The sequence below is a fragment of the Triturus cristatus genome, chromosome 2_1 (assembly GCF_964204655.1).
Source record: "Triturus cristatus chromosome 2_1, aTriCri1.1, whole genome shotgun sequence".
Taxonomy (NCBI): Eukaryota; Metazoa; Chordata; class Amphibia; order Caudata; family Salamandridae; genus Triturus; species Triturus cristatus.
Window position 1 is genome coordinate 620,520,661 of NC_140581.1, and position 27,757 is coordinate 620,548,417.

The window sequence follows — 27,757 nt, forward strand, 5'->3', positions numbered from 1 at the left end:
TCTTATGTCCGATCATGCGCACAATCATCATTTCTGCTCCGACTGTGGTCATTGTGTTGTCGATGTGTGCCAGGTTCAAATGACGCATGAAGGTGTGTCAGGTACAGCAGCTAGGTATGAGACAGTGGGGTTGATTTGTTACACATATGCTGGATGCAATACTCCCAGGCGTGCCCATGGTAAATGTGGCCATATCCCTATTCACATTGACCGAGGTGGTGTTTGAGGTACTTGTTTTGTGTACGTTGACAGGTGTGCCATTTGGGTAGCTGAAGGTGTCCCTACATGTAAGCTGGTCTGTAACTCAATTTTGATGACAGTCATTGTTGGCATTGTGTCATCCAGAACGTGAGATGCTGTGCCCATCTCATGATGTACTGCATTGCCATGTGTCCACTTTCATCTCACCTAGGAGGAGACCAAATCTGCTTCGGTCCTTGACAATGCTGGAGGACATGGAGGATGTGGCGATCATCCGGGAAACGCTGTCTGGATAGAGCCACCCTAAAAACCCTTTGTGATATGTTGGAGCCCCACCTGCAGCCTCTCAGGACATGTCCAACAGCTTTCACCCCAACTTACAAGGTGATGGCGGCCCTGCATTTTTTTGCCACAGCATCGTTCCAGCACATGGTGGCCAGCGCAGGTGGGATGTCACAACCGATGTTCCACATGATGCTGCGTGATGTTCTGTCCGCCATGATGATATACAATGACAGATATATCCACTTCCCCAGGGTCCCGAATTGGCAGCTGTGAAGGGAGGCTTCTATCCCCTTGGACAAATCCCCCATGTTGTTGGTGCCATTAATTGCACCCATGTCGGGCTTGTGCCACCACAGGCACGTGAGCACATTTACAGTAATCGTAAACATTACCACTCCATAAATGTGCAGGTGGTGTGCCTGGCAGATATGATCATCTCCCACGTGTGTGCCAAATTCGCAGGCTCAGCCCATGACTCCTACACCCTGCAGAACAGCATTGTGCCCCAGCTGATGGCTAATCTGCTTCCCGAGCATGCATGGATTGTAGGTGAGTATGCCTAGTAGTATGGCGTGCTGGGTGTGTGACCTGCTGCCCTCTGCCTCAGCGACATTGCAATGTCTATTTCTGTTTGTCATACCTGCATATCCCAACTGTCCCTGGTTGCTGAGCCCACTGCGGAATCCCAGGACCCCGGCTGACGTCAACTACAATGATCCCCATGGGAGGACACGTTGTGTGGTGGAGCCTACTTTTGGTCTGCTTAAATCACGTTTCCGCTGCCTGGACAAGACCGGAGGTGCACTGGCGTACTCGCCTGGGAAGGTGTGTCAGATTGTAGTGGCATGCTGCATACTCCAAAACCTAGCCATTCACAAGGAGATTCCCCTACTCCTGGATGATGATGAGGACCCAAGGCCCCCGCCTGCAAACCAACCCGTGTCCAGTGATGAGGAAAGTTGAGAGGAGGAAGGTGTTGACCTGTGTCAACATCTCATCACCCGCTGTACTCTTGAAGGTGGGTGACAATGTACAACGTACCCATTGTCTGATGATGTTGCTGTTGTTGTGAAGGGGTATGTGAGAATTGTAACAGCAGCCAGTTGTAGACTCAGTGGTGGTTGGCAATGTTTCTGGGACAGGTCATTTAGGAACATCTACAGGATGTGTATGTTGACACTTGTTGCCTATTGTGACGTGTGCATGTTGGATTATCTCGATGGTAGGAGTTGTGTGATGTCTGTGATGCCAGACCCAGACCAGTGAATGTTGTTCTGTTGTGTTTTTCTAGGTGCCTTCAAATTCTCCTTGCCTACATACAGTCCATACTCCTGGTACAATGTGATCATGTTGAAGACTGTACATCCTGCAATTAAGACGGAGCAGACATAACAACATGAGTGTAAGGATTAATTATTTACAATGGTAACATGTGAGGGGGGGTGTACATTTACATTGAGGTGGTGGTGGAGCAGTGAGTTGACAGTTCTGTTAAATTAGATAATCGAGTAGTCACCACATTGATGTGGTGACCCAATCCAATAGACAGATGCCATTCACAAGGCAGTGTAGGGAAGGACTGTCCAAAAAGTCAATGCAGCGGTGAAGAGGGTTGGTAGAAAAGAACTTCCCTTGGTGGAAATTTATATAAAGATTAAATCTTTAAACTACCAACAAAAAGTTGTAGCCAATGTATTAGAACTTACACAAAATACGGTTGGACCATACAAATGATTGAATATTTAAAAACTCTTTATTAAGATCCTAAACAATCATCTTAGATAAAAATAGACATGTGACTGTCTATACTTGAAAAGCAAATTTGTGTACCATACACGCATGTGTTACACATACATTAAAAATAAACGCATTTAATTTAAATCAATGTTTTCAGAAACATACTAAAATCAAACCAAGAAAAGGAAGAAAATATTTCTCAAACAGATTCAGTATATCGGTACAAAAATCAACAGAGAGACAAAAACAGACAATACATTTTGTCATTGGTTGTCACATCCGGATTAAACTCTTGCTGGCTAATCCTAGATACACTTTACTCGTATTATATCTATAGGATAAGCTGTTTCATGGATTATGAAAAATACAGCGTCGACAAGTTTCGATGGTTCTATTTAATATCCCATCTTTATCAAGACCAAGAAATATATGTCTCTCATTTATAGGCACTGATTGGTTGCCGTTTTCGTTTCAATCCTGTGGGTAGATATGGTATATTAATTTACATATAATTTGGCAATAAATCATTTTCATATTAATTATAGATCCGTCCATTGTACTTTTTTTTTTTTATGTTGTACAATGCATCTAATCACTAAGCCATATTGGTAAAATATTTCTTTTAACATTGCACTTTATCATTTAGTCTACAATATTCCACACATGTTCTGTTATTGTTCTAGCAAATGGGCTGGTCCTGGTAAATCTCTCGTGTATAAGAGAAGGATTTACCAACATGGAAAAAGAAATTATAGCAAAAATAAACCATAAACCCTTAGCTAGATAGATGGATCACCATTGTGGCCACAGGTGGGGGAAAGAAGGAGAGTGAATTACCTCATTTCATCTCATGATGTCCTGGGTTCTTTTATTCTAATGGACATATTCTTGTTCTTTGATTAAAAGAATCTACAGAGCAATATAGATCAGCAATATTTACTGAACATTTTAGATGTACATTCAAATATGTCTCTGTTATACTCATTCTATACCTCAGAAAAATCTGTTTGCTTTTATTTATTAGGCGCTGGGCGGTCCGATTTCTATCTTCAAAGTCCAGTGTTAAAAACTGTTTGTCCCACGACTTGAATCTAGGGATAAATAATTGTTATTAATTCTATTTATTTTCAGGTCTGAATATACTATCAATTCATATAAATCTTGGCTTACTTTACCCTATTTACCTGTCGGAAGTCCTAAGTCGTGTTTCTCTCGTTCTTTATCCCGTTCTTTATTCAGTTTAGGGCACAGGGGTTTTTATTAACATCCACCCTCCTTACATCCGGAGTTCTTAATATCCGAATCTATATAAAGAAACATTAAACAACTATCCTTACTTATATTAGCATCCAACGTTGTAGTGATGTTATTTATAAAAATAAGCATAAACAAACTAACCCTCATAAGGAAAAGACAGCTTAGTGTGACTGATGTTGCCCTATTAATATTTGTATATGTATAAGAATAATATTTAGCTCAAATCAGACATCATTTGTTTTTTCTCTTAAATGGTTTCTAAACGATATAAATAAATAAAGCAGAAAAGGTTTTTTTAAATATGTAATCCCCTCTATTTGGCTTATATTCTAGATGGTATTGCTTGAGCTAAGTCAAAGGTTCCCCCCGAAAGGCATTTCTATGCCCCTACCTTGTCAAGGGATTGTGTGGCTGTCGATCGTCCTCGTATTCTCCCAGCGCCAGTCTGAGAGAACTCTCTCTTGTTCAAGGTTAAATACCAACTAAGACGTATTCTAATTGGTTCATCCTATGATTGTTTTTATCACCGTCAGCTGTATTGCCTCGGTAGTGCTAGTGTTTTGCGGGAGTCTAATTTATAAGCATCACAGAAAGGATTCGCATGCGCTACCTTAATTGAACCGGAACCACTTGGGTCCAATTGTTTGGTCACCCTATGTTATGCCGCGTTACATCATACGCATTTTTTACCGTGCTCTTAGCAGATGAAGTCACTTTGTCAGAACTTCACTATAAATACCGACAAAGGGTTCGCCCGATACCTTACACAATGGAAACATTCAAATCATCCCATTTATTGAACCAATGCTCTACCACGAGTGCCCCGGAAGTAGACGCTCCACTCGGCAAAGTCATTGCTCTACCACGAGTGACCCGGAAGTAGACGCTCCACTCGGCAAAGTCGATGCTCTACCACGAGTACCCCGGAAGTAAACGCTCCACTCGACAGGGTCGGCTCTAATTTTCTCTCACAATATTATTTTGAATGGAGATAAATAAAAACGACCGGCGCTTATACGCCAAATGTGATTGTTTACAATTAAAATTATTATCCCAAAAGGTAGAATTAAGTATTTGATTTCTCAATGTTATTACATTGAGAAATGACTCGCTAAAATTGCGTTATTATGTGATTATAAACATTAAAATCTGCACAAGAAAAAGCAGTCATATGCGAGACAATATAACCTGTATTGAACAGGGGAGATATTGCTATAAGTATCGTTTTTGTTGCTATACAGCTATCTATTGATTAGATATCAGTTTCATCCAATCTTCCCTGGTGTTCAGACCTTTATCTATGGTATCTAGATGACACATATACCATTGTTCCCTCATCTTTCTAATTCCATCTAAATTGCCGCCTCTCCTGCTTACACTTACTTTTTCCAGTATAAACCAGGTGAACTGATTAAACTGGTGGTTCTTTTTGGAATAATGATCTGTCAGAGGTGCATTTTCTTTACAATTTTTTAACGCTGACCTATGTTCCAAGAGTCTGGTTCGCAATTCCCTGCTCGTCTCACACACGTACCCAAGGCCACATGGGCAGACAAGCAGATATATTATGTTTTTGCTCCGACAGTTATTAAGTGTCCTAGCGACCAGGGTTTTACCATTAAACTCCAAATTCTTTGCTTCAATGCAATTTGAACAAATAGAACAGGTAACACATTTGTAATTACCTATTGCTTTCTGATTGTGCAAAGTAGTTTGAACACTTCCATCAATTTTTTTATATGTTTTCACCAGAGCATTTCTTATGGTTTTATTTCGCCTGAAAGAAAAAAGAGGTTTGGTCAGGGGTGTTAGAAGTCCATTATTGATGATCTTCAAATTACGATTGATTATATTTTTCAACTTATTGCTCAAGCCTGAATATTGGCTGACAAAAACAATTCTTTCTGCAACTTTGTTGTTTTTCTCTTTATTAATGTTTAAAAGATGGTCCCTATCATAGAACCTGGTGCGTTTTAAGGAATGTTTAATAAGTTTTTTCGGATAGCCCCTGTCTTTCAATTTCTTTTCCATGCCCTCAGCATGGTGATAAAAATCAATGAGAGTAGTGCAATTACGACGCAACCTTAGAAATTCCCCAAATGGGATATTGTCCTTTTGTGATCTAGGATGGTTGCTTTCGTATTGCAAAAGAGTATTTTTATCCGTGGGTTTAGAAAAAAGTTCCACCTCTAGCTGACCTTGTGTATCCTTTAATCGGATATCCAAAAACTCCACGCTCGTATCACTGAATTTGGCTGTAAATCTCAAATTTTCATCACCCAAATTAAGCCACTCCAGGAAAAGCATCAACTCATCCTTGGCACCATTCCAGATGAAAATAATATCATCTATGAAACGGTGCCAGTGGGAGACATTTTCAAAGTAAGGTGCCAACTCATTGTAGATGTGCTTCTGTTCAAAATGACTTACATAAAGGCAGGCCAAGCTTGGGGCACAAGTGGCCCCCATGCTGGTCCCTTTTATTTGTTTATATAATTCATCCTTGAACAGGAAAATATTATTCTTCAAATCCATCCTGATGCAACTCAAAATGAACTCCTGATTACCACCATTCAGATCTTCTTCGTCTAAAATCGACGACATTACCCTTATTGTATCTTCCTGAGGAATATTTGTATACAGGGCTTCGATGTCTAGGGTGACTAAAAACTGGGCCACCCTATCAAAACCCTGTCCCTCAAAGATCGAAATAGTGTGGGCAGTATCTTTCAAATATGATTTTTGTTTTTGGACTATTGGTCTTAAAAAATAATCAGCATAGCTAAGTGGCTCCAGGAGTGAGCCCAGACTACTCACAATAGGTCTCATTGGTGGATTGACTAAATCTTTATGTATTTTTGTTAACCCGTACATTGCGGGAATGATGGGGTTATTGTTAAAGAGGAACTTATATTCATTGTCGCAAATCCAATCTTCCTCTCTACCTTTGTTGAGGAGTTGTGCTACCTCTTTTCTTAGGGCATCAATCATTGTAAATGGAACACGCATATAATGGCTTGTCACATTTAGTAGTGTCCTCATTCTATTTTCATAATCCATGACATTTAAAATTACAACCCCACCGCCCTTATCGGCGGGTTTAATAATGATTTGATCACTTTCTTGTAGTGATTTGAGGGCTTTTCTTTGAGACACTGAAAGAATATTGTTCTGATTATGAGCAGTTTCTAAACTATTCCTAATTTCTATCTCAACTATCTTTTCAAATAACTCAACGTTTTTATCTACCTGACTTAGGCTCGGAGTAAAAGTTGATTTGGGTCTAAAACCCGAGATAATATGGACTGGTTCATAATTCTTATCTAGAAAAAACCTGTTTAATCTAATTTTCTGAAAAAGCTTCTCATATCTTTTTCTAATTCAAATTTATTTAGAGGGGCTGTTGGGGCAAAATTAAATCCTTTCTTTAAAACCTCTTTCTCATCATCTGTCAAAACCCTATCTGAAAGATTAATGATGGGGAACTCTTCTACCTCCAATACCTCTGATTTCTGGTTTTCAAGTAGTCTTGGGCTTGCTAATTTTGAGGTGGATGGTTCCTCATTGTATCCTCCCTCGTATAATTCCGATAGTTTCTCTGACCTCGGTTTTGACGCCCACCTAAAAAAGGCTCCCGTTCAAAATTTGGAACTGGTCTTCCTGGCTGTTCACTTGTTTGGTCTCCCTCACTACTAGAGCCCGAAGACTCAGAGAAAGTAATTCTCTTGTTTCCCCCTCTGGAATAAATTTGTCTTTGGTATTGTGGTTTTTCCCACCTTTGTTCTTTCTTGGTATTATAATATTCTTTGCTGAGAAATGGGTATACTGATTCGGCACTAAATTTCTCAATATCCTTTCTGAGCTTAATTGTTTTTTTGTTGATAAGGTATTCCCGATATCCATTAGTTTCTACTTCTAACTCTTCTAATTTTTTCTTTGCGTTGTCCAACGCTGTGTTTTGTTTCATCGCTGCTTCCAAATCTTCTATTTGTTTGCGCTCGATGACCATAACTTCTTGTGCAGTTTCAATAATTAAAATTAACCAATCCCTACTGCAACGGTTGGCTATATGTGTCCAGACCTCAAGGAATTTTTGATTTTCAATAAAAAGCCCAGGTTCGTTTCTAATACGTAATCCTATGGGTATCACTCCAGCTTTTAAATATTTAATAAGGTAATCTGCATGAAGTTCCGTTCTTATTAATTTTTTCTTTAAATTGAGAATTTGTATTATTTGCTCATGACTACGGCTATTGATAGCGGATTGTCCACCTGCTCGTGGATTCTGATTTATCAACTTATTGAATTGATCCTCGGTAAAACCAAATGTTTTAAAATTATCCATATTGTTTACCGGGAGATTCTTTTGTTAGTGAACTGGAGCTAACCGTGGTTCACTAACACCTCTCCAACCCGAAGGGCTGTGCCACAAATGTAAAGTTAAAGAGAGAGGGACCCCTTGTACCAGACCAGGGGATTAGGGTACTACCGAAAGGTAGAAAAGAACTTCCCTTGGTGGAAATTTATATAAAGATTAAGGGCCATATGTAGGTAATTTCTATTTACCGATTCCTAAATACCGAATTTTACCGATTCGGTATTTAAGAATCGGTAAATAGAATGTAGGTAAAAAATCTGTAAATTTTACCGATTCGGTAATATTTGTTATTACCGATTCGGTATTTACCAAATCGGTAATAAGGCATACCTTCCCATTCATTCCTATGGGCCTGGAGGCCCATAGGAATGAATGGGAAGCCATTCATTATTACCGATTCGGTAAATACCGAATCGGTAATAGGGGGAGCATATTCAAGGGTGGCAGGGTGTCACATTGACTCCCTGTTGCACCCCTGAATTGTGCATGTGTGCACATGTGGCACACATTCATGCCCTAAGGGCATGTATGTCTGCCACATGGCACTTTTAAAAAAGCACAAAATTGCTTTTGAAAAGGTATTCGGTATTTACCATCAACTTGTAGTTGGTGGTAAATAACGAATCCTTAAACCAAAAATGCACTCACTTGAGTGCTCCCTGCATAGGATTTAAGGATTCGGTAATTTACCGAATCGGTATATTACCGATTTCTTAAAATACCGATTCGGTAAATTGCCGAATCCTTAAAACGTGCCTCCTACATTAGAAAGGGCTAAATACCGGTCGGTAACGGGAAAATTACCGATTTTCGGCCGTTACCGACCGGTATTTAGCTATCTATATATGGCCCTAAATCTTTAAACTACCAACAAAAAGTTGTAGCCCATGTATTAGAACTTACACAAAATACGGTTGGACCATACAAATGATTGAATATTAAAAAACTTTTTATTAAGATCCTAAGCAATCATCTTAGATAAAAATAGCCATATGACTGTCTATACTTGAAAAGCAAATTCGTGTACCATACACGCATGTGTTACACATACAATACAAATAAAAGCATTTCATTTAAATCAATGTTTTCAGAAACATACTAAAATCAAACCAAGAAAAGGAAGAAAATATTTCTCAAACAGATTCAGTATATCGGTACAACAATCAACAGAGAGAGAAAAACAGACAATACATTTTGTCATTGGTTGTCACATCCGGGTTAAACTCTTACTGGCTAATCCTAGATACACTTTACTCGTATTATATCTATAGGATAAGCTGTTCCACGGATTATGAAAAATACAGCGTCAACGCGTTTCGATGGTTCTATTTAATATCCCATCTTTATCAAGACCAAGAAATATACGTCTCTGGAGAGGGTTGTCATCAGGGCTGGCTCTGTGACTGGCTTTTGGCAGGTGCTTTGCCTCCAGATACTCCCAGCGTTTTCTTAGGATGGCCCCTGTGTCGCTTGGCAGGGGGGAGCCCTGCTGCATGGCCAGTGGGGTCTGAGGACTCACCCCTCTCTGTGGGCACAGGGGAGGATGGTGAACTGTCATCCTGCAGCACACCAGAGGGAGGTGGAGGTGTTGGTTGTGGCGCAGCCGTGTCCCTCAGTACCGCTACTTGCTGGCCTAAGAGAGCCACAATTTGTCCCATGCGGGTGTCAATAGACCTCATCAGCAGGATGAGCTCGCATAACAGTTCGTCTGACCGGCCCGTTCGTCCCTGGGCCTGTTCATATGCCCCAAGGACTCTGGTGATGTGGTCCAGGTATTGTGTCCCAGCCTCTTGGTGTCTGTGGGTAAACCTGCCCCTCCTACCAACCCTGCTGCCACGGACCTGTTGCCTCACTACTGTGGGCACCCGCATCCTCTCCCTGCCCTTCACAGTTGGTGGTGTGGGGTGGTCATCCTCTGGGACAGGGAGGGTGTTGCAGGCAGCACTGGTGGTGGTGGACGCACAGGCCGTAACAGCAGGGGTCTGCAGTGATGTTGTTATTGCAGCAGATGTGGTGAGGGGATGATGGGGTCCTGGGACCTGTTGCTCCCTGGCACACCAGATGGGCCGGCTTCGAGCTCATTGTCCAGAGAATCCCGGGAGTCCACATCCGAGAGTCCATGTAATGGGGGAAGACTGGCTCTGCAGGTTGCTGGTGTTGTCCTCTGCAGTGAGTTCTAGGTCACCTGTGGGTCAGATGGGAAATAGTCATTGTAGTGCACCCCGCAAGCTTTGTGTTAGCTGTGTGTCATTCACTGTTTGTACACTACACAATTGACTGATCATCACATTGTTTTCTATGTGCACTACTGTGCCTCCTGACATGATGCAGTGGTACATGCATTACTTGTCCATGGTGTGAGGTGTTAATACATACCATACGCCACGTGCATAAATTATGATTACAGGGACCTGTTGACATCTAGGGACTGGCACAACATGTTATTTCATTGAGGACTCTTTGTTGATTTGTCTGACCTGGCAGACGTCACATCTGGCCATGGACTGGCCATTGTCATCTCCTGCATACCTTTGTCCTGTCATGTGCATATCTTGATTTGTACCACCAAACATGCTTTCTTATTTTTCGAATGGTCCTTGTTGCTCTGGCCCCATGGCACTGCACATGTCAATAGGTGCTGTGCATGATTGTGCCCAAACTTACTTCTACATTGGTGTGTCACACTTTGGTAGCTGTGACAGTTTCCTTTGCTTACCTGTGTGCACACTGTGCGTGGCAATGGGGTCGGTGTGCATACTTGTGCAATGAGAGGGCTGGTGTTGTCATATGGCACCATTTATTTTGTGACAAATGGGTGGGTGCACGTACTGGCTACTTGCCTGTTATGTGCTCACATTTGGCTTTGTCATGTGACACATCTGTGTGTGCGTGGTGGAGGCTTACATCCTGCTCAGTGGGGTCACAAGACAGAATAATATGTCTACCTACCTGTTAGTTTGTTTGAGGTGGGTCATTAGATGCCACGTGCATCTGGGTGGTGTGGAGAGCTCCATCCTGCTGTACTGAGGGACAAGGATGCATGGTGGGAGTAGTGGTACAGTCCTCCCACCCCCAGGCATCCTCCCAGTGAATGTGGCTACCTACCTGTAAGTTTGATGTGGGTTGTGAAATGGCTGACACATGCTTCTGAGTGGGGTGGTGGGAGGGATCCATCTTGCTGGGCTGTGGGACAGGGGGCATGGTGGGAGTAGTGGTTCAGGCCTCCCACCCCCAAACACCCTCACTGTGAAGATGGCTCCCTACCTGTAAGTTTGTTAGGTGTATTGCAATGGCTTTCAACTGCTTCTGGGTGAGGGAGTGCTCCATCCTGCTGAGGTGTGGGACAGAGGGCATTGTGGGAGTAGTGTTACAGGCCTCCCACCCCAAACACCCTCCCAGGGAAGATGGCTACCTACCTGTTAGTTTGATGAGGGTAATGTAAAGGCTGACACATGCTTCTGGGTGGGATGGGGGAGGGCTCCATCTTGCTGATGCTGTGGGACAAGGGGGCCTGGTGGGAGCTGTAGTGCTGGCTGCCTGTACACATGCCCCATGGTAATGTTGTTAGCTACGTTTGGGGTAAATGGGAGTGAGTGAATGTTGGATCTGTGAGACATGTTTTTGTGAGTGTGTGGTGCAGATGAATGGAATTTGTCCTAGGTGGTGTAGCTTTGTAGTTGTGCAAGGCAGTACATAGCAGTGTGGTGGTAGTCTTTTGTTTGTCCTTATCAGCCTCCACTCCCCCGGGTACTCCTGTGAGACTCTCTGGATGCAGTATTGCAAGCACCTTCTCCTCCCAGGGTGTGAATGGTTTTGGTGGAATGGGAGGGCCACCGCCAGTCCTCTCAGCCAGCTCACGGTTCTTGCTTCTCCTCTCTTTGACAACCCTTCATGATCTCCTTTTTGGATCTCGAGGTGGTACCTACTGCATTGACCCTTTCGACTATCCTTGCCCACATTTGTGTCCTTGTGGCTAATGGTGTCTGTTGGACCAGGCTACCAAACAGTTGTGGTTCCACTCTATCTCATTTACCATGACTGTCACTCTCTCTCTGTGAATTTGGGCATTTTATGTGTTGCATAATGTGTTGTGCGCAAAGTGGTTGTGGGTGCAGGGGTGTGAGAGGTGGGTGTGGTTGTGATGTGTATGTTGTGTGATGTGCAGTGGGTTAGTGGTGCAGGTGTGGTAGTGATGGTGGTGGTGTTGTGTGTGCTGCATTCTTTTGCCTCTCCTCTCTGATCTGGTGAATACCCTTCTCTTCTGGAGTGTTGCAAAGGATTGTGGTCAGGGAAGGGGCTGGTTTTATACTCAGCTATGTGGGTGTGTCCAAATGTGGTATTGATGTCAGGTGTGTTGTGTGTGTTGTCCTGGGAATTGTATTTTTCTTTTTGCCATGTGGTTGTGTCATTGGGGTGGGTTTTGTGTTTTTGGGGGGCATGGCTAGTTTGCTGTGTGCACGTTTTGGCCTTATTGTGTGTTTTTTCATTCGTCCGATTTACGGATCGTCCGCAGCGGTGGCTATGCTGCAGCTCTTCTGCTGGCTCTCCCATTCATCCCTGTGTGCGACCGCGGTGGTCGGGAACAGCGGCACGTACCGCGGGACCATCGTGGACATCCTAATTTCCCGTGCGGTGTCTCCGCTATACTTGCGGCGGGTTGGTGTTTTTCCGCTGCAAATCTGACCGCCGTGGATGGATTTTGGCCATCTCCGCCCGCTATGGGTGGTTTTTCTTGGGCTCGTTCCACCGCGGTCTGTATTTTTTGGAGGTTCATCCTAATTTGGCCACCGGTTTTTCCACGGTACAGGCGGGCGGTGGTTTTCCGCTTCCATGAGGGTCGGGTTGGTTTTCCGACCGCCATCCTAATAGGCCCCTTGGTCTCCTAGGAAACCTCACACACTTAATAGTGTCATGCTTCATCATTCAACACGCTCACACCCCGGCAGCTCTCTGCATGCAGCCCCTGTCCTATGGGGTTGTGGGAGCTGGTAACATTCACTGTTTGCTTGTCAGGTGGGAGCAGCCCTTGTTTTTGGTTCCTGCTCAGGAGCAACTGAGCATGGTTCCCCTGCCCACTTAAGGGGCGGGCAGGGACCATCACTCTATCCAGGGGAAAGGGGTACCTGGGACAGCATAGCATCGGGTTCCTTGAAAATGGGGTCTCCGTGGATGAAACTCAGCTTGGAAGGGGTCCCACTCCCCCTCCCGTTCTTAAAGTGTGCCTGGCCCAGAGGGCTGGTGTCTTCATTGCTAACATTCAGCTTGGTAGGGGGCCCCATTCCCCCTTCCTCTTCTAAAATTGTGCCAGGCCCCAGGGATAGGGGCCCTGGAGCCAAAATCAGCTCAGGTCGGGGCGCTGAGGCCAAACACACAGGACTCTATAGCATGAATCCACTGCCACCAAGATATACTTGTAAGCCCCATCTGATTGTAGGGTGCCGCAGTGGTCCAAATAGACATAAGCAAGTGGTCTGTCCAATATTAATAAGGGTGTCTGCGCTGGAAGTGCCACGGTGGAACCCTTTATCTGCTGACAGATGTCGCTCTTTAAGCAAAAATTCTTTGTTTGTGTAGTTAGTCCTGGCCACCAATAGCGTTACTTTAGCAAAGAAACTGTTGCTGTAATCCCTGCGTGTGCAGTACCTAGACCCTCTTGTGCAGCTAGTAGTAAGCATAATCTGCTATCCATGTCTGGTATTACTGTATCCCCCACTCCTGGAATTTGAGCATACGGAATGTTATTTGCATCTTGAGTGGAAACCTTTTGGTAAGGCTATGCTGTTTTTGCGTGAAGCAATGACAGCTACCATTATCTGTCCGTCTATTCTCGTGCTAGAACGAGTGATTGCAGCTACAGCAGCAGCTCGGACTGCCCCTTTTGGGGCTTCATCAGTCAATGAATTCCCTTTAACCTCTTCAGTGCCCATGACGAGATAGTCTCGTCATGGAGCACGGTTGCGCTGTGCCCATGACGAGACTATCTCGTCATGAACCCCGCCCGCTAATGTAACGCCCGGCACAGGGCGGGGAAAGGGCGTGGCACTGAAGGGGTTAATGAGAATTTCATTGCATTGATGACTCAGCGTGTTTATCACGTGAGCTCTTGGTAGTTCGTTTTTCAACTCAGCTACCTGTTCCCATAGCGATTTCCATTTAATTGTGCAACCTTTTGAGTCTTTAAACCCATACTGACCCCAGTAGTAAAGATATTCATTGTATGAGTGGACCAAGTAAAATTAATCGCACACAATCAGTGTGGGAAATTCAAGATCCGTATTGATTAGTGCCAGTAACAGGGCTTTTAATTCTGCCAGCTGTGCCGTGCAGTCTTCTAGAGACTGTGTCTTTGTACTGATAGGATGGAACTTGCCATCCTGCATATGACCCTTCACCATCGCACCCGCTGCGCTGTATTGATGTTTACTTCCACGAAGTTGGAGTTTTGTGGCAACTTCGCGTTCCCAGGGTTGGTAAAACTCTACAAACTCTGCTCGCGGAGCGGAGTACGACGACTGCGGTTAGAATTTAACCCATGAATAGAATACCTCTGTTCTATATGAACCGTGTGCCTCAATCACGAATGTTACTGTCCGACCCCTAGCTGTGACTCCATAGTATGCTAGTTTTAAAGTAAGAGCAGTTCTGACATTTTCTGAAATGTTTATTTCACTTTTTTGTTCTTCCTCCCTTGCTGCAGTCGCTCATTGTGCTTGTGCAGCAGCGTCTTCGTCAGCTATTATTGAAAAAAGAAAGTTTTAAGGAAACTGTAATAAGATTTTCTGCACAATTGGGAACTGTTTTTCCTTCAAGCTTGATAAACCTACAGCCAATACATAGGATACACCTACTCAACTGTGGCGGATTGTTCCCTTTCCCACTCCAGATGTCTCTGGGAAAATGTGATTAGGGGTCTCTGAATATAGCACGACTGAACTACTCAGATTTGACCGTTAAATATGTACCAAAGCAACGTTGGCGGCACCATGTCGTAGAGTTCCGATAAACCTATATAGGATTTGCGCATTTAGACAACATAGACTGTGGGGGCCCGATTCACAGAATTAACTTAAGACAAAATCCTAAACTTACTACTTTTGCTATTCACAGAATGCACTTACTACTTTTGGTATTCACAGAATGCACTTACTACTTTTGGTATTCACAGAATGGATTTACGACTACTAACTTTATGCCCGCACTCGGGCCGGAAATTCCGTCCCGGAGGCGGAGCTTCCGACCCGTAGGCAGAGCTCCCGGCCTGGGGGCGGAGCTTCCAGCCCAAAGGCGGAGCTTGAGGCCCGGAGGTGGGGATTCCGGCCGGTGGCGGAGATTTAGCCATGGCCAAAATCTCCACCTCCGGGCCGGAAGCTCCGCCTCTGGGCCAGAAGCTCCGCCCCGGGCTGGGAGCTCCGCCTCCAGGCCGGACGCTCCGCCTCCGGGCCGGAATTTCCGGCCCGTATGCGGACGTAAAGTTAGTAGTCGTAAATCCATTCTGTGAATACCAAAAGTAGTAAGTGCATTCTGTGAATACCAAAAGTAGTAAGTGCATTCTGTGAATACCAAAAGTAGTAAGTTTAGGATTTTATCTTAAGTTAATACTGTGAATCGGGCCCTGCGATTGGTGTCCAGACTGATCCCAGACACCCCCACTGGGTATGTTAGCCTGTATACCAGCTAGCTTACAGTGCCACTGCAAACTCCTCTTACCAATTAGATAATAGTTCTTGGCAACTATTGAACATGACAACTCTGTCCCTTCTGGGATCATGGAAACAGTGCAGTACTTTACGCTCAGTCACAAGTGCTCACTTTGTCCCAGAGAGATACACAGAATAAACGGTGGGGATGTTTGCAATAAGCATTTATTGAACCAACATCATTCTAGTGTAAACTAGTTGTGCTAAAACAACCATACGACAGAAACAGATATAAATGATTATAAGCACCGACAGAGTAAAAGGATGGTATATTCCTACCATAATGCTAAAACAATGAATATAGGTAGGTTTAAAAATACATGACAGTAATAATGCGTACTCCTATCATGTGACCCTAACTTGATGTACCTAAGTGTACCTAGCATGTATGTAGGTTTAGAGCAAACAATCCTTCTAGGATAAAGTCAAACCCATTACCTGAAGTGAGAGACTGTGGACCCCGTCGTGGTCTTGAGATAGACACCCCATGAGGGATGTCAGACCACTGCAAGCTGGAGTGTCTGCATGCAGGAACCTAAGTTTCTTGCGTCAGTGTGTCAGCATGGAAGTCCTCTTGATCCTCTCTCTGCCTCAGCAAAGATATGGTGTTTATATACCCAAAGAGGTACCCTCAGGGGATGTACCTTGCTGTGTCATGTCGGACTAGGATGACGGAAGGAATGACCCTTATACATAGTTATTATGCAGGAAATGGTAGTCCTGGTGAAATTCCAAGAATCCTCATGCATAATGAATGAGGCTAGTTTTTGAAGAAACCAGAGGAAATGTAGGTTAAAGGTTTGGTTACTACCTGAGCCTAAATCGGGGCACCTGTATGAAACATTACACCAGGTCTGAAATGTATGTAAAGGAGAGGGGGCCATGCAGCCCCACCTTCCCCAAGCCTTTGAAAGCCCCTGGGTACCTCATCTCCCAGGGCCTCTACTATTAAAAGAAGAGAGGGGGCCACACAGCCCCCTCACTGAGCCATTAATTTCTCAGGGGACGCCATCCCTCGGGGTTGGCTCAAATACTGTATCCCAGGGATCCCTTTGCCAGGACACAGCCATTTCTCTTTCAGCACCAGCACGGGCAGGGAAACTTGCATTTGCTCCCATCAGTCGGTAGCATTTTTAAAACTCCCGCCAAATTGAAGCTTACACAAAGTCTGCTAAAGGGGCTTTAAATATTCTTCTGCCAGCTGGGAGCAGAATTTTGAACAGTTTCTCTGCCCAAACTGATGTGGTCTGGGAAACAGATTAGCAGATTTCTCCCACCTAGATGGAGCACCATAAATAGCTGCTTGCTCTGGGTGGAAGCATTGTAAGCTCCTTCAGCAGGCGGGGAGCCATCTGGGACCGTAGAAGCTCCGGGGTTCTCTCTTTGGTGCCAACATGAGTTCATGGGAGGGCACCAAGGAAATCACCTTTCATTAATTGGTCCATGGGGGACAGGGTCCCCAGGACCGAATACGGCTCAGGAAGGGGAGCTACATGACGCCCTCTCCTTTAAGTTAAGCAGGGGCCCTGGGGATAGTGTCCTCAGGGTCGTTTAAAGACTCGGAAAGGGTGGCTGCATGCCCCCCTCGCTCCTTTAAACAAAATGACTCAGGTGGGGTCCCCCGGGCCTAATCAGTCTTAGGGGGCATGCATCCCCCCCACCCTTTAATAAAAAAAGGATCTGGGGGATAGGGTCCCCAGAGCCTATTGAGGCTTGAGGAGGGGGGGCATGCAGGCCCCCTTCACTTTAAAAAAAAAGGTGGCCCTGGAGGATGGGGGATGGGATCCCAATGGCCTAATGAGGTTCAGGATGGGAACCATGTGGTCCCATCCCCTTTAAAATACTTAAGGACTTGGGTCCACAGGGCCTAATGAAGCTCAGAGAGGGGGGCCACAAAGCCACCTCGCCTTTAAAACAAATATGGCCTCGGGTGTAGGGTACCCCAAGGTCTAATGAGGCTCGAGGGAGATGGGCCACAAATCCCTCCTCCACTTTAAAATACATAAGCCCCTGCAGGATGGGGTCCCCAGGGTCCAATGAAGCTTGGTGAGGTGGGCCACAGGGTCCCCTTCCCTTTTATATTGATATGGCCTCACTGGATGTGATCATGGGGACCTTATAAGGCTCAGGGAAGGTGGCTGCATGCCCCCCTACCCTTAGATTTTACCAAGGAAGGATGGGATCCCCAGGGGCCCAAGAAGGCTTGGGGAGGGGGACCGAGTGGTCCCCTCCCATTTTTTTATTGTATTTGGCCCAAGGGATGTGGTCCCCAGGCGCTTTTAAGGCTTGGGGAGTGGGGCTGTATGCACGTCCACCTAATATATATATTTGTGGCACCAGGGATTGGTGTCACTGGGACCCGAAGGCCAAACCTATGCTGTGTGGTGTGGGATTGGCAACTTGCTGGGAGTTTCGCCACAGGGCATCGCCGCAGACCAAGCCCTGTGATCAACTCCCCCCTGCCCTTAGCTAAAGGTGGTGCATAGCGTGAACATTTTTAAATTTCAGAAATTGGAAGTGGGGCTACACATAAGCTAGGCTGTGTGTGGCGTGGGGTTGGCTACCTCTGGGTGGCTGCCTGCGGGTAGTTGGATGCAGGGCATGGCTGCAAGCCAGGCTCTGCAGCCAAACCCACGTCACACGTGACAAAAGGCTGTGTGCAGTGTGAGGTTGGCTGCCTGCAAGGGGGTTGGCTTCCTCCAGGTGGCTTGGCAACAGGACCGCATGGTCCTGCTCGTAAAGCTTTAAAAGGCCCAGGGAACCCCATTCCCCAGGGCAAATGCGATTTAACAGCGTGGGTGTGAGGCACCCTCCCTGGAGCCTTCTTTGGTCCCAGGCACCCCATCGGCGTTATACTCAGGTGAATTAGGATGGCGGGCGGACTTTAGTCCGCCTGCCACCCTTGCGGTGCTGGGACCGGCCGCCAGTGGTGCGGCAGTCCCGCACCAACAATTAGGATGCGAGCGCCACCCTCGCAGTCGCATTCCGCATCTTTGACATTGCTGTGGGTGCTGCTGTAAGCAGCACCCGCCACAATGCCAAAGAGGCATTTTGTGCATTGCTATGCACAACGTGGCAGGCACCATGCGGTGCCTGCCACCTTGTGCATGGCAATGAAGGGGGAAACCATAGGTACCCCCCAAGTGCAGCCCCCAACCCCCCCTCCCCCGGGGGCATATATAATAATATGGCGGGTGTAAATCTAGTTGGGATGGTGGGCGGATCGCCACCGCCGAGCCGGCGGTGGCGATCCGCCCGCCATCATAGTGATCTCCATAATGTTTGAGCAAAAAAAACACAGAAATTCAACTCTTATAGTAGGCAAAGCTAACTAACTTGCCCACCCGCCATGCACTGCTAATGACCTCACATAATATGTCACTCGTGACATGTTAAATGACATCATTAATGACATCACTGATGACATCTCAAATGGCCTCATTGAGTACATCACTGATGACATATTCCAATCTACTGCTATTCAAATTGCTTTATAAACCAGTACAACATTTTAGATATGAAAGTAAGTACTAAATGGTGCAAAGTCATGTAAAGTATAAATTACCCTTCAGACGCACAAGCCCCTGTAGGTGAACCAAGCTCCTCCTACACACAACCTTCATTCTGTACAGAACATTTTGTCGATAGTCGACCTCATGTGACCATTCAATCAGACAAAGGTGGACAAGCGCATGCTGCACACGGTCTTTGAGCTATGAACAATTGTTTAAGAAGATCTCACTGCTTACAAACATCCAAGGACTATTGGGTGACCAAACCTATACTACACTAAGCCTTTGCTCTGTATCAAACCCTACACTGATGGTCAACCTGCAGTGGGCAATAAACCAGACATGGGTAGGAAAGTATCTACTGCAAACAATTTTGGTCCCCTCATTTCCATTGAGCTTGTTCCTTTTCCACAGTTGTTTGCAACATTTTTGTATCTTGTATTTCTTTTCCTCCTCTTCCTCTGTTTGTATTGGATTCTTGTCTGAGCCTCTTTGTTATGCCGTAGGATCATCCCCATAGATTTGCGGGCACGCGAGTTAGCAGAACTAACTATAAAGGAGGAATATCTATGGTTTTGTACGAGTGAAATGGCCAGCTAACTATAACACCCATGAAACCTATGTTTTTTTCTGTGAATTTCTAAGGTTTTTTAAATGCTAATTTCTAACTATAACATCTCTGAAACCTATGGTTTTTTCAGTGAATTTCAAAGCTTTTTTTAATGCTAATTTCTAACTATAACGCCTCTGAAACGTAGGGTTTTTTTCAGTGAATTTCAAAAGTTTTTTTAATGCTAATTTTTAAGTGTGATAGTAGTTATACCTATTTTTTGTACAGATTTTCTACAGTTTATTTATAACTATTTTATTCATTAAATAACGTTATATATTTTTCTGAAAATTGCACAAATTTTTTTTTTAAAACATTCAAACTGAAATATTGATCAATTTTTTTGTTTTAATTTTTTATTTGAATATATTTATATTATTTTCATTAAAAAAAATCCTTTTTTTTTCGGAGTCGCGCACTCAAAGAGTACACATCACGGTGGGTGCGCGGATTCTAGCTGCCATTTTAGAAAAGTTGTGAAGGATCCGCGGACGGTGTGCGACGGCTGCGTGATTTTCAGTTACATCATGTACATTTAATATTATGTGATGTGCGCGATTGGTATGCGATCAGTCTGCGACTCCTGCTCCTGCGCATTACGGTACGAGATGCTTGTGCGGTAGCGGGTCCCGCGTGACATATACATGCTGGGGCGCACTGGGTGCGCGACTCCCGCCCAAAAAAATGATGTTCCAAAATGTTATGTATGTGTCTTTAATAAACATATTAGGGCAAGAGGTTATCTAAGATATTCATAAAAATAATATATTTGTACTTATAATAAACTTATAATATTTTAAAATACATTTTCGCGAAGCCGGGTGCGTGCATTGTGAGCGCAAAGAACCAGGTCAGCAGAGCTGCTATAGAGCCAGATAAGCTAGGTCAGAAGAGCCGTTGTAGAGCCAGAGAACCAGGTCAGCAGAGCTGCTCTAGAGCCTAAGAAGCAGGTCAGCAGAGCTGCTCTCGAACCAGAGACCCAGGTCAGCAGTGCTGCTCTAGAGCCAGAGACCCAGGTCAGCAGTGCTGCTCTAGAGCCAGAGACCCAGGTCAGCAGAGGTGCTCTAGAGGCTGAGAACCAGGTCAGCAGAGCTGCTGTAGAGCCAGAGAAACCAGGTCAGCAGAGCTGCTTTAGAGGGAGAGAACCAGGTCAGCAGAGCTGCTCTAGAGCCATAGACCCAGGTCAGCAGAGCTGCTCTAGAGGCAGAGAAACAGGTCAGCAGAACTGCTTTAGAGGGAGAGAACCAGGTCAGCAGAGCTGCTCTAGAGCCTAAGAAGCAGGTCAGCAGAGCTGCTCTAGAACCAGAGACCCAGGTCAGCAGTGCTGCTCTAGAGCCAGAGACCCAGGTCAGCAGAGCTGCTCTAGACGCTGAGAACCAGGCCAGCAGAGCTGCTGTAGAGGGAGAGAACCAGGTCAGCAGAACTGCTTTAGAGCCAGAGAACGAGATCACCAGAGCTGCTCTAGAGCCAGAGAACCAGGTCAGCAGAGCTGCTTTGGAGCCTTAGACCCAGGTCAGCAGAGCTGCTCTAGAGGCAGAGAAACAGGTCAGCAGAACTGCTTTAGAGGGAGAGAACCAGGTCAGCAGAGCTGCTCTAGAGCCGAAGAAGCAGGTCAGCAGAGCTGCTCTAGAACCAGAGACCCAGGTCAGCAGTGCTGCTCTAGAGCCAGAGACACAGGTCAGCAGAGCTGCGCTAGAGGCTGAGAACCAGGTCAGCAGAGCTGCTGTAGAGCCAGAGAAACCAGGTCAGCAGAGCTGCTTTAGAGGGAGAGAACCAGGTCAGCAGAACTGCTTTAAAGCCAGAGAACCAGGTCAGCAGAGCTGCTCTAGAGCCATAGACCCAGGTCAGCAGAGTTGCTCTAGAGGCAGAGAAACAGGTCAGCAGAACTGCTTTAGAGGGAGAGAACCAGGTCAGCAGAGCTGCTTTAGAGCCAGAGAACCAGGTCAGCAGAGCTGCTCTAGAGCCAGAGAACCAGGTCAGCAGAGCTGCTTTAGAGCCATAGAACCAGGTCAGCAGAGCTGCTTTAGAGCCAGAGAACCAGGTCAGCAGAGCTGCTCTAGAGGCAGAGAACCAGGTCAGTAGACCTGCTTTAGAGGGAGAGAACCAGGTCAGCAGAGCTGCTTTAGAGCCAGAGAACCAGGTCAGCAGAGCTGCTCTAGAGCCAGAGAAACCAGGTCAGCAGAGCTACTTTAGAGGGAGAGAGCCAGGTCAGCAGAGCTGCTTTAGAGCCACAGAACCAGGTCAGCAGAGCTGCTCCTGAGCCAAAGAACCAGGTCAGCAGAGCTGCTTTAAAGCCATAGAACCAGGTCAGCAGAGCTGCTCTAGAGGCAGAGAACCAGGTCAGCAGAGCAGATTTAGAGGGAGAGAACCAGGTCAGCAGAGCTGCTTTAGAGCCAGAGAACCAGGTCAGCAGAGCTGCTCTAGAACCAGAGAAACCAGGTCAGCAGAGCTGCTTTAGAGCCAGAGAACCAGGTCAGCTGAGCTGCCTGGAACCTAAGGACCAGGTCAGCAGAGCTGCTCTAGAGCCAGAGAACCAGGACAGCAGAGCTGCTGTAGAGCCAGAGAAACCAGGTCAGTAGAAGCTGCTTTAGAGCGAGAGAACCAGGTGAGCAGAGCTGCTTTAGAGGGAGATAACCAGGTCAGCAGAGCTTCTTTAGAGCCAAGGGACCAGGTCAGCAGAGCTGCTCTAGAGCCAGAGAACCAGGTCAGCAGAACTGCTTTAGAGCCATAGAACCGGGTCAGCAGAGCTGCTTTAGAGCCAGAGTACCAGGTCAGCAGAGCTGTTGTAGAGCCAGAGAACCAGGTCAGCAGAGCTGCTCTACAGCCTAAGAACTAGGTCAGCAGAGCTGCTCTAGAGCCAGAGAACCAGGTAAGCAGAGCTGCTTTAGAGCCAGAGAAACCAGGTCAGCAGAGCTGCTTTAGAGGGAGAGAACCAGGTCAGCAGAGCTGCTTTAGAGCCAGAGAACCAGGCCAGCAGACATGCTTTAGAGCCAGAGAACCAGGTCAGCAGAGCTGCTTTAGAGCCAGAGAACCAGGTCCGCAGAGCTGCTCTAGAGCCAGAGAACCAAGTCAGCAGAGCTGCTTTAGAGCCATAGACCCAGGCCAGAAGAGCTGCTATAGAGCCAGAGAACCAGGTCAGCAGAGCTGCTCTAGAGCCAGAGAACCAGGTCAGCAGAGCTTCTGTAGAGTCAGAGAAACCAGGTCAGTAGAGCTGCTTTAGAGGGAGAGAACCAGGTCAGCAGAGCTGCTTTAGAGCCGGAGAACCAGGTCAGCAGAGCTGCTTTAGAGCCAGAGAACCAGGTCAGCAGAGCTGCTTTAGAGCCAGAGAACCAGGTCAGCAGAGCTGCTCTAGAGCCAGAGAACCAAGTCAGCAGAGCTGCTTTAGAGCCATAGACCCAGGCCAGAAGAGCTGCTATAGAGCCAGAGAACCAGGTCAGCAGAGCTGCTCTAGAGCCAGAGAATCAGGTCATCAGAGCTCCTGTAGAGTCAGAGAAACCAGGTCAGTAGAGCTGCTTTAGAGGGAGAGAACCAGGTCAGCAGAGCTGCTTTAGAGCCGGAGAACCAGGTCAGCAGAGCTGCTTTAGAGCCAGAGAACCAGGTCAGCAGAGCACTGACTGACTGACACTGGCTGACTGACACTGACTGATTGACACTGACTGACACTGATTGACTGACACTGACACTGACTAACACTGACACTGACTGACACTGATTGACTGACACTGACTGACACTGACTGACACTGACTAACTGACACTGACTGACACTGACTGACACTGATTGACTGACACTGACTGACACTGATTGACTGACACTGACTGACTGACTGACACTGACTGACTGGCACTCACTGACTGACACTGACTGACACTGACTGACTGACACTGACTGACTGAATGACACTGACTGACACAGACTGACACTGACTGACTAATCTCTACTACTCTACAACTCACTCTCTACTACTCTCTCTCTACTACTCACTCTCTACTACTCAATCTCTACTACTCTCTACTACTCACTCTCTATTATTCTACTACTCTCTACTACTCACTCTCTACTACTCTCTACCCTCTTTAGAGGGAGAGAACCAGGTCAGCAGAGCTGCTCTAGAGCCAGAGAACCAGGTCAGCAGAGCTGCTTTAGAGCCATAGAACCAGGTCAGCAGAGCTGCTTTAGAGCCAGAGAACCAGGTCAGCAGAGCTGCTCTAGAGGCAGAGAACCAGGTCAGTAGAGCTGCTTTAGAGGGAGAGAACCAGGTCAGCAGAGCTGCTTTAGAGCCAGAGAACCAGGTCAGCAGAGCTGCTCTAGAGCCAGAGAAACCAGGTCAGCAGAGCTGCTTTAGAGGGAGAGAGCCAGGTCAGCAGAGCTGCTTTAGAGCCAGAGAACCAGGTCAGCAGAGCTGCTCCTGAGCCAGAGAACCAGGTCAGCAGAGCTGCTTTAAAGCCATAGAACCAGGTCAGCAGAGCTGCTCTAGAGGCAGAGAACCAGGTTCAGCAGAGCAGATTTAGAGGGAGAGAACCAGGTCAGCAGAGCTGCTTTAGAGCCAGAGAACCAGGTCAGCAGAGCTGCTCTAGAGCCAAAGAACCAGGTCAGCAGAGCTGCTTTAGAGCCATAGAACCAGGTCAGCAGAGCTGCTTTAGAGCCAAAGAACCAGGTTAGCTGAGCTGCTCTGGAACCTAAGGACCAGGTCAGCAGAGCTGCTCTAGAGCCAGAGAACAAGGTCAGCAGAGCTGCTGTAGAGCCAGAGAAACCAGGTCAGTAGAGCTGCGTTAGAGCGAGAGAACCAGGTGAGCAGAGCTGCTTTAGAGGGAGAGAACCAGGTCAGCAGAGCTTCTTTAGAGCCAAGGGACCAGGTCAGCAGAGCTGCTCTAGAGCCATAGAACCGGGTCAGCAGAGCTGCTTTAGAGCCAGAGTACCAGGTCAGCAGAGCTGTTGTAGAGCCAGAGAACCAGGTCAGCAGAGCTGCTCTACAGCCTAAGAACTAGGTCACCAGAGCTGCTCTAGAGCTAGAGAACCAGGTAAGCAGAGCTGCTTTAGAGCCAGAGAAACCAGATCAGCAGAGCTGCTTTAGAGGGAGAGAACCAGGTCAGCAGAGCTGCTTTAGAGCCAGAGAACCAGGCCAGCAGACCTGCTTTACAGCCAGAGAACCAGGTCAGCAGAGCTGCTTTATAGCCAGAGAACCAGGTCAGCAGAGCTGCTCTAGAGCCAGAGAACCAAGTCAGCAGAGCTGCTTTAGAGCCATAGACCCAGGCCAAAAGAGCTGCTATAGAGTCAGAGAATCAGGTCAGCAGAGCTGCTCTAGAGCCTAAGAACCAAGTCAACAGAGCTGCTCTAGAGCCAGAGAACCAGGCCAGCAGAGCTCCTGTAGAGTCAGAGAAACCAAGTCAGTAGAGCTGCTTTAGAGGGAGAGAACCAGGTCAGCAGAGCTGCTTTAGAGCCAGAGAACCAGGTCAGCAGAGCTGCTTTAGAGCCAGAGAACCTGGTCAGCAGAGCACTGACTGACTGACACTGACTGACTGACACTGACTGATTGACACTGACTGACACTGATTGACTGACACTGACACTGACTGACACTGACACTGACTGACACTGATTGACTGACACTGACTGACACTGACTGACACTGACTAACTGACACTGACTGACTGACTGACTGACACTGACTGACACTGATTGACTGACACTGACTGACACTGATTGACTGACACTGACTGACTGACTGACACTGACTGACTGGCACTGACTGACTGACACTGACTGACTGAGACTGACTGACTCAATGACACTGACTGACACAGACTGACACTGACTGACTAATCTCTACTACTCTACAACTCACTTTCTACTACTCTCTCTCTACTACTCACTCTCTACTACTCACTCTCTACTACTCTCTACTACTCACTCTCTATTATTCTACTACTCTCTACTACTCACTCTCTACTACTCTCTACCCTCTTTAGAGGGAGAGAACCAGGTCAGCAGAGCTGCTTTAGAGCCAGAGAACCAGGTCAGCAGAGCTGCTTTAGAGCCAGAGAACCAGGTCAGCAGAGCTGCTCTAGAGCCAGAGAACCAGGTCAGCAGAGCTGCTTTAGAGCCATAGAACCAGGTCAGCAGAGCTGCTTTAGAGCCAGACAACCACGTCAGCAGAGCTGCTCTAGAGCCAGAGAAACCATGTCAGCAGAGCTGCTTCAGAGGGAGAGAGCCAGGTCAGCAGAGCTGCTTTAGAGCCAGAGAACCAGGTCAGCAGAGCTGCTCCTGAGCCAGAGAACCAGGTCAGCAGAGCTGCTTTAAAGCCATAGAACCAGGTCAGCAGAGCTGCTCTAGTGGCAGAGAACCAGGTCAGCAGAGCAGATTTAGAGGGAGAGAACCAGGTCAGCAGAGCTGCTTTAGAGCCAAAGAACCAGGTCAGCAGAGCTGCTTTAGAGCCAAAGAACCAGGTCAGCTGAGCTGCTCTGGAACCTAAGGACCAGGTTAGCAGAGCTGCTCTAGAGCCAGAGAACCAGGTCAGCAGAGCTGCTGTAGAGCCAGAGAAACCAGGTCAGTAGAGCTGCTTTAGAGCGAGAGAACCAGGTGAGCAGAGCTGCTTTAGAGGGAGAGAACCAGGTCAGCAGAGCTTCTTTAGAGCCAAGGGACCAGGTCAACAGAGCTGCTCTAGAGCCAGAGAACCAGGTCAGCAGAACTGCTTTAGAGCCATAGAACCGGGTCAGCAGAGCTGCTTTAGAGCCAGAGTACCAGGTCAGTAGAGCTGTTGTAGAGCCAGAGAACCAGGTCAGCAGAGCTGCTCTACAGCCTAAGAACTAGGTCAGCAGAGCTGCTCAAGAGCCAGAGAACCAGGTAAGCAGAGCTGCTTTAGAGCCAGAGAAACCAGGTCAGCAGAGCTGCTTTAGAGGGAGAGAACCAGGTCAGCAGAGCTGCTTTAGAGCCAGAGAACCAGGCCAGCAGACCTGCTTTAGAGCCAGGGAACCAGGTCAGCAGAGCTGCTTTAGAGCCAGAGAACCAGGTCAGCAGAGCTGCTCTAGAGCCAGAGAACCAGGTCAGCAGAGCTGCTTTAGAGCCAGAGAACCAGGTCAGCAGAGCTGCTCTAGAGCCAGAGAACCAGGTCAGCAGAGCTGCTTTAGAGCCATAGAACCAGGTCAGCAGAGCTGCTTTAGAGCCAGAGAACCAGGTCAGCAGAGCTGCTCTAGAGGCAGAGAACCAGGTCAGTAGAGCTGCTTTAGAGGGAGAGAACCAGGTCAGCAGAGCTGCTTTAGAGCCAGAGAACCAGGTCAGCAGAGCTGCTCTAGAGCCAGAGAAACCAGGTCAGCAGAGCTGCTTTAGAGGGAGAGAGCCAGGTCAGCAGAGCTGCTTTAGAGCCACAGAACCAGGTCAGCAGAGCTGCTCCTGAGCCAGAGAACCAGGCCAGCAGAGCTGCTTTAAAGCCATAGAACCAGGTCAGCAGAGCTGCTCTAGAGGCAGAGAACCAGGTCAGCAGAGCAGATTTAGAGGGAGAGAACCAGGTCAGCAGAGCTGCTTTAGAGCCAGAGAACCAGGTCAGCAGAGCTGCTCTAGAGCCAGAGAACCAGGTCAGCAGAGCTGCTTTAGAGCCATAGAACCAGGTCAGCTGAGCTGCTCTGGAACCTAAGGACCAGGTCAGCAGAGCTGCTCTAGAGCCAGAGAACCACGTCAGCAGAGCTGCTGTAGAGCCAGAGAAACCAGGTCAGTAGAGCTGCTTTAGAGCGAGAGAACCAGGTGAGCAGAACTGCTTTAGAGGGAGAGAACCAGGTCAGCAGAGCTTCTTTAGAGCCAAGGAACCAGGTCAGCAGAGCTGCTCTAGAGCCAGAGAAGCAGGTCAGCAGGACTGCTTTAGAGCCATAGAACCGGGTCAGCAGAGCTGCTTTAGAGCCAGAGTACCAGGTCAGCAGAGCTGTTGTAGAGCCAGAGAACCAGGTCAGCAGAGCTGCTCTACAGCCTAAGAACTAGGTCAGCAGAGCTGCTCTAGAGCCAGAGAACCAGGTAAGCAGAGCTGCTTTAGAGCCAGAGAAACCAGGTCAGCAGAGCTGCTTTAGAGGGAGAGAACCAGGTCAGCAGAGCT

General features: G+C 46.9%; 1 long non-coding RNA gene across 2 annotated transcripts in view; it reads right to left on the reverse strand.

Annotated features, from left to right (window-relative positions):
* Nucleotides 1–8,850: 8,850 nt before the first annotated feature.
* The window catches only part of LOC146865693 (uncharacterized), a 177,593-nt gene continuing 158,686 nt past the window's right edge, over nucleotides 8,851–27,757 (reverse strand). For both annotated transcript variants that reach the window (XR_014970334.1, XR_014970335.1), the window contains one exon: nucleotides 8,851–10,043. This is a non-coding gene — a long non-coding RNA (uncharacterized LOC146865693). The remainder of the gene's footprint in view (nucleotides 10,044–27,757) is intronic.